Below are 8,300 nucleotides of genomic sequence, written 5' to 3' on the forward strand. Positions count from 1 at the left end.
AATCAAGATAAAGAAGATGATCATGTACCATCACACTCTCAAGACCTGCAAAAGGGATGGAGGTACGCACATGGGCATCCTAAAACTTAATCATTGGTGATCCATCTCAAGGGGTAAGAACTCGATCTCTCTTAGAAATATAAATGACTATCTTGCTTTTATTTCACAAATAGACCTAAGAATTATGAAAAAGCTGAAAAAGACGTAAATTGGATAAATGCTATGCAAGAAGAATTAAATCAATTCAAAAGAAGCAATGTATGGACATTAACTGAGAGACCAAAGCATAATTCTATAATTGGAACAAAATGGGTCTTTAGAAATAAATTAGATGAAAATGGGATAGTTATAAGAAATAAAGCTAGACTTGTAGCTAAGGAATACAATCAAGAAGAAAGGATAGATTTTAAGGAAACATTTGCTTCCGTAGCCAGATTAGAAGCTATTAGATTACTTCTAGCTTTTGCATGCTTCATGGATTTCAAATTGTATCAAATGGATATAAAAAGTATCTTCTTAAATGGTTATATAGAGGAAGAAGTATATGTAGAGCAACCTCCTGGTTTGAGAATCATGAATTGCCAAATCATGTGTTTAGATTACATAAGGCATTATATGGATTGAAACAAGCACCTAGGGCTTGGTATGATTGATTAACAAATTTCTGCTAAATAATGATTTCAGTAGAGAAAATGTAGATAAAACATTCTTTCTCAAAAGAAAAGAAAAAATTTGCTAGTAGTACAAATATATGTAGATGATATAATCTTTGGTGCCACTAATGATAATCTTTGCAAAGAGTTTGCTAAATTAATGCAAGGAGAATTCGAGATGAGTATGATGGGAGAACTAAATTTCTTTTTTGGATTACAAATCAAGCAAACTAAGGAAGGCATCTTTATTCATCAAACAAGTACACAAAGAAAATACTAAAGAAGTTTGGGAATGAAAATCACAAGGGGATAGGCACTCCTATGAACCCCACTAGTAAACTAGACAAATATGAAAAAGGAAAAGGTATAGATATGAAGCTCTATAGAGGATTAATTGGATCTTTGCTTTACCTAATTGCCAGTAGGCCAGACATAGTATTTAGTGTAGGAATATGTGCTAGATACCAATCAAATTCTAAGGAATCACATCTAAGTGCTGTCAAAAAATTCTTAGATATTTGAGAGAAACTACAAACATAGGATTATGGTACTCTAGAGACTCCTGTACTATTTGCTTGCATATTCTGATGCTGATTTTGCTGGATGCAAATTAGATAGGAAAAGCACCAGTGGAACATGTCAATTCTTAGAAAATAACTTAGTATCATGGTTTAGCAAAAAGCAGAATTCAGTAGCATTATCAACGGCTGAGGCAAAGTATATAGCTGCGGGAGTTGCTGTGCTCAAGTACTATGGCTCAAGCAACAACTAGAGGACTATGGAATTAAACTAGATAACATTCCTATAAAGTGTGATAACACTAGTGCTATTAACCTTACCAAAATCCGGTTCAGCCTCTAAAGCCAAGCACATTGAAATAAGGTATCATTTCATTAGAGATCATGTGCAAAATGGGAACATATGTATTGAGCATGTATGTACTGAGAAACAATTAGCTGACATATTCACAAAAGGGTTCCGTTTGGGGGATTGAATCCCAAGGCAAGGATGGAAGTATCTTTGCTCCCTAGATTTGGTGACCTACCCAGGCTTGGTTCGTGAGTTCTACGCTTCCTAAAAGTCGAACCGGGAGGGCTTGTGTCTGAAGTCCGAGGAGTAAGGGTTAGGATCTCGGAAGAAAGTTTGAGTGAGTTGCTTCATCTCCCCTGCGAAGCTGCAACTCCAGAAAGACCGGAAAGCAAGTTAAGAGCTCTACAGTTGATCTTTGAGAGAGATGATTTTGATTACTCTGAAACTGTGATAGCTAGCTCTCTATCAGCTGAGATGAGATTGTTGCACAATTTCATAGGTCGGATTTTGTTTTCGAAGAGTGGGAGATTTGATCACATATCTGAGCGAGATTTGGTCATTATGGAGCACGTTATTCAGGGCATTCCCCTGAACCTCCAACTATGATGATCAGGCATATGACAGAGGCAATATGCAAATCGAGAGTTTCTCTGCCCTATGGTATGATACTCATCCTGGTCTTCCGACAGCATGACATATCTGTGGAGGGAGAAATCTCCAAGCATCTATTATTCATGACACTTACACTGCACGATCCCTAGTTCGCATGGGTTATGAGAAGGTGAACGGGCAATAGGTGCGTGCAGGAGCAGGGATACATGCACAGGAGGGTGATGCACCAGAGGTTGGAGACCCCATCCCTGAGGCTGAGGTACCTGAGGATCATCCTACGGCACCTTCAGAGGCTGGTCCGTCGTCATCCGTACCCACGGGGTGCACAGAGGAGTTTTGGAGTAGGATGACTGAGCTTGTGTCAGCTCAGATGAGGACTCTCTCTGACGGATTGACGAGCAGGATGGACATTATGACTGCTGAGATTAGAGACCTCAGAGAGCAGGTGGGAGCATTACAGAGAGAGAGAGAGGCTCATGGTCCATCTATGCCTCGAGCAGCTGAGTCGGAAGTTTTGGCACAGAGTCATCCAACTCAGCGAGGTCCATGCCAGACTCAGTCCTATCAGGCTCGACCTCCCTCGCCACTTATACTAGGAGGATGAGGACTAGATCACAGCCTTAGATACCCCCTAGGCTGATGTTAGCATTATGATTAGTGCCTAGGATTTATCTAGCTCTCATATGTATTTTGCCTTGTTGATGTACTTTGCACTTTGATTGAAGAACATTGTATTTTTGGCATTAATGTACTACAATGTTCCATTTTGATTAATGAAACTTGAATGTTTATTATTTACTGCCTCTACTTATCTATTGTCATACACTTGTTTGATGATAACAAAAAGGGGGAGAAGTAAGGAAAGAAAGAAGTTGCAATAAGTTGACAAATAAGTTTGAAAATTATAGTAGGAGATAATATTCACTTAAGGGGGAGCAATATGTAACAATGAAAATTTTAAAGTCTAAAGTTTTAATCAAAATTTCAGAATTTTGCACATACCTCTCATGCCTCGATACATAACCTGAAACTCTTACTTTATCTCAAATTTTGAAGTTTCATCCTTAACCAAATATAAAAGAAAGGGGGAGAAAATCAAAAGTTCAAATTGGTAATATTTGGATGAAAAAGGGGGAGACTTCACTTTCAAATTTGAAAAACTGAAATTCAGCAACTTGAGCTCTTTTAAAACAAATTTTCTAATTTTAAGATAAGTATCAATCTGCTCATACTCAATATTTTGTAATCATCAAAAAGGGGGAGATTGAGAATGATAGTGTTATTTTGATGATTAACACAACCATTGAGGAAATATCTAATTAAATACTACAAGTTAACATGATACATCATTACTGAGTTCGACACTCTCGATACATTAGAAGAATGAGATCAAGATGTCTTTCAATGATTAATAATGAGATAAAATTTGTGATAGAAAAGGGATAGTGAATTCTAAATTCTAATTCAGCAAAGTTTCAAGTGAAACGTACTCTTAAGGGCAAAATAGTAATTTTCATTATTAAGAGTATGTAGCACTACCATGGCATACATTCAAAATTGCTTGAAGTATATTTCATTGATTATATGGATGAGTCTAACCTTAAGATGCAGCAAAGTGTGGAATGAGTCGACCCCAACAAAGATGGAGTCGACCCTGGCACATCATGGAACCATCAGGCACACCTCTGTGAAAATGGCACGGATGAACAGTAGTGGAGTCGACCCCAAGTATGCTTGAGTCAACCCCAGCTTCAAGCCTCAAAAAAACAAGACTCTGGAATTTACTGAGAGGGCCGACCCCAACTTTCCTTGAGCCGACCCCAGATGGAGCCGATCCCAGGAATGCTTGAGTCGACCCCAATGGAGTCGACCCCAACTGAACATGAGTCAACCCCGAGGCTATGTCGTTCAAAACTGTGTCTCTAGAATCCCTGAGAGGGTCGACCCCAATGGAACTTGAGTCGACCCCACTGTAGCTTGAGCCGACCCCAAAAAGAGTTGAGTCGACCCCTAGTGAAAAACAGTTGAAATACAAGGTTCTGTGATTCCTGAGAGGGTCGACCCCACTGTAGCAGGAGTCAACCCCAGTGAAAGTTGGGTCGACCCAAGTCTGATAAACAGTGGTTTGAGTCGACCCCATGAAATTTGGGTCGACCCCAGCACGGGCAGAAGCATAATGGCTAGTTCTGCAGAAGTACTTTTTGACCTCCCAACGGCTAGTAACGGATAGTTTTTCAAATCTAACCAATGGGGAGTAACCTAAACATGTGGGAAAGTATTTATAATGACACTATTCATCAGAGCAAATCATCCTTTTGCAAAATATCAAAGCTTACCCAAGAAGACAAAAGCCCTAATTTTCTTCATCGAGGTGCTTCATTCAAGAGTCAAAAGGAAGTGGTTGAGCAGATCAAAAAGAGGCATTAAGAGTTCCACCAACCCTTGAAGAGTGAAGCATTCCTTAACAAAGAAGAGAAGAACCATATCAAAGCGATAACTATATTCTAACTCTTCTTTGTAGCTTACATTTGTTATATCTACTCATTTAGGATTTCAACCTTCTTCTTCTTCTTCTTAAAATCTTGTAAGGTTTGTTGGTGAGCCCGTAAACCAACGGTGTAGGTTTGTTGGTGAACCCGTAAAACCAAAGGTGAAGGTTTGTTGGTGAGCCCGCAAAAACCAACATAGATTTTTGGTGATCCCGGAAAACCAAGTGTAAAGATTTTGGATTGTGAGCCCGGCAAACATCCAACTGTAATCCACGAGATTATAGTGAATTCCCAAGGGGTCGCTTGGGAAGTGGACGTAGGTGCATAGGAGAGCACCGAACCACTATACTTCTTGTTGTTTGTATTGTGTATTATTCTAAATCACTTACTCATCAATTAACATAATTAAGGAATCGAAAATTAACAAAAACCAATTCACCCCCCCCCCCCCTCTTGGCTTGTCACCTTGGGCAACAAATTTGTAGATCGGTTTCACCGGAAGTCGGTGAACCCTGACCTCGGGTCTAATACATGAATTTAAGATGCATGCAGATATCTGAAAAATTAAAAATTACATAGCATCACAGAACATTGCAGAACATTTCAGCACATGTAAAGGATCCATCCATGATCATCACCATATGCATCTCATGCATAAATATTATTTTCAGATCTGTAATTTAACTGATTATTTCATCTCATAACTTATTGATTATGCAAGATACGATTCTAAATATTTGTAATCACATTATCAAAGCATTAGAATCATTAATCTAAGCATCTAAAAATCAGCATGCAGAAAAATCAGCAAGCTGAAAATTCTGCATGCAGAAAATTTCAGCAAGTATAATCCTTTAAATTTCAGATCTAAAATATCATTAAATATTTAATCCTAATCTTAATCTACATAACCATGGCTCTGATACCACTGTTAGGATCTAATGCATTCTGCAGAAAAATTTCAAAAATTTTTAGATCTGCAGCGGAAGGCATGCAAGATCCCGTTCATCGCATGAACATATTTTAAAACCGTCATTTGTAGATAGATTAGGATTAAATTCTCATAAACCATTTTAAAATCATTGAGAAGATCAGATCTTCACCTTGTGCGGGTAGATGGTCTCCGCAAATCTGATTTACGTAGTATTTGATGAAGGTTCAGTGGAAGCCGCACACGCGTCCGGCCTCTACGGGTATCCACACGAGGCAAAGCACCGATCGAAGCTTTTAGATCTCCCCGAGGTGCTAGCTCCCTTGCAGAGATGGCTATTGATGGCTGATATCCTCCCTATCAATCAACTCTTGAATGCCTAAGGGAGGAAGAAGAAGAAAGATGGTTCAAAGGAAGGAGAACAAAAACCTGCAGCCTTTTCTTTTTCCTTCGCGTTGGAACTAAGGAAGGGGATGAAGTAGACCACACCAAGAGCTTCTTTTCCCTTGCTTCCTTGTGGCTGAAAGGAGGAATGGAAGGAGGTTCCTTGCTGCCAAAAATCCCAAGAAAAACCATGAAAAATTCGGAGCCCCTTTGAACCCCTCTTTTATGGTGTGTGGATAGAGATGAGCTCATCTTTATCCCTTTGTGAATTCAAAATAGGAGGGGCATGGCCCCTCCTTTTTCCTTCACGCCACCAGCCAAGGGTATGCCCCTCCCTCTTCTCCCATTTGATTAGCCCCCACTTAATCTAATTAAGTGGGGAGGCTTGGGTCCAAGTGCTAGGATTCAATCCTATTCAAAATAGGATTTGCACCCATTTCAATTTCCTCCAAATCCTAATCTAATTAGGATTTAATTGAACCATGACTCAATTGAACTCTTCAATCCTAATCCAATTAGGAGTCTTTTAATTAATTAAATTAAAATTAAAATTAATTAGGACTTAAGAAAATTCTAATCTAATTAAGACTTATTAAATTTCAGCCCTAAGACAATTAGGACTTTAGAAATCCTACTCCAAATAGGACTCTAATTTAATTTGAAATCCTAATCCAATTAGGACTCCAAGGATCCTACTCCAAGTAGGACTCGCGATCAAGTCCAATTAATTAAATCCAATTAATTAAATTAAATTGCAATCTGATTGCAATTATTACTTTTTCAACTCACTAACTCTTAGTGGGTTAACCAATTATCAATCAAATTGATTATTTATGATTTCTAATCACAATTCAACTATCGGATCGGTCAATACCTCTAATGTGTGTGACCCCATAGGTTCTATTCTGACTGGTAGTGAGATATATTAAGATCTCTATCACAATATCATTGAAAACTTCTTTCAATGGGTTGAAACAATTCCAACTCAACTCACCAGAGATCATCAACCATCAAGATGGTCCCTATGAGTCTCACCATCCACCAGTGACACCTAGCAGCATGTAGTGGCAACCCAGTAGAATGGAATGATGAACCTCAAGATGCAGTTATCGTATGATACAGTCCTTCTATTGTAGATCCCTACAGAACGGAGGTCATGGATAACTCGTCAAACCCTGTTGTCTGTCATATGTCTAGATTTATTCGACTTGAGTTCGAGAGTGGAAAACTCTTTCTCCATTGTATATACTGCCCTGGCCAAGGTCTTAGAATTCAGTCTTATAAATCACATAGGATCACTCCTCATCTATCAAGATCGATAGATTCCATATAGGTGCATACCCTACTTCTACAGTGAACCTACTGCAGCCAATTTACACTACAAGGACCCATATGACTAGAGACCATGTATATGTGTAGTCAAACTACAATAACCTCACTGTGAGTAGCCGAATCACCGCAGGTCAAAGGACCAATCACACTACTGCAACATCAAGCAAGTCACTAATGAGTGGATAGACATCCAAGTGACTTCTTGTCTTGGTCACGCTCAGTACCCTTGTTCTCTAACAAGCACCTACACTATCACTTCAGTGTCTCTACACTGTGAACTCGAGTCTCGTCCATCCATAAGAAAAGCGATCTGTGCACTGATCTTATCGGATTGATCACCGTCCTCGTGATGATTCATTGATCATGAGCATTTAGAAATTAATCACCAATGATACATGGCTCAAATTCTCAACTCTTGAGAATATGTATCATCATCTTATTAATTTTTTGGACGATTCATAGACACATAAACAATATGAATGAAAAAGATACCCATTTATTATTCAATAATAATAAAGTCAAGTATAAATTTATGTCCTAGAATAAATAATGTGTCAGCTAGATTGGCTTCTAGGGCATACATCTAACAATTGGTCCCCACGAACCTTGCCTACTCCTTGGTCGGTGGGAAACCGCACGAGCAGGTGGTAGGTCGAGACCACAGCTCGGAGGGCGTTAAGCCCTAGTCGTCCAAGAATGGCGTTGTAGGTCGAGGGCAGGCAGACCACAAGAAAATCCGTCCTCACGGTGCTTTCTCAAGGGGCGAGCCCGACTGTGACAAGAAGGCTGATCTCACCCTCAACCGGGATCGAATCTCCAGTGAATCCAACCTGAAAGAGTAGATGCCCTATGAGCCAATCATTTGATGGGTTTCTCTTTGTAATCCTCCAAATCATGTACTTTGATACTTGATATATATCAATAAAGGCATTGTGTTTATCATTTGCTGCTTATCTATTTTATTGTTGGATGATGAACCCCATAAATTAGGACATTGGTTTTAGGGTTATGATGAGATCATACCAGTGAGACCTAAAATCATAAAATCCTAATTGAGAATATTTCCAGTCAAATTGGTATATTGAGTCG

The sequence above is a fragment of the Phoenix dactylifera genome, unplaced genomic scaffold, assembly GCF_009389715.1.
Source record: "Phoenix dactylifera cultivar Barhee BC4 unplaced genomic scaffold, palm_55x_up_171113_PBpolish2nd_filt_p 001123F, whole genome shotgun sequence".
NCBI lineage: Eukaryota > Viridiplantae > Streptophyta > Magnoliopsida > Arecales > Arecaceae > Phoenix > Phoenix dactylifera.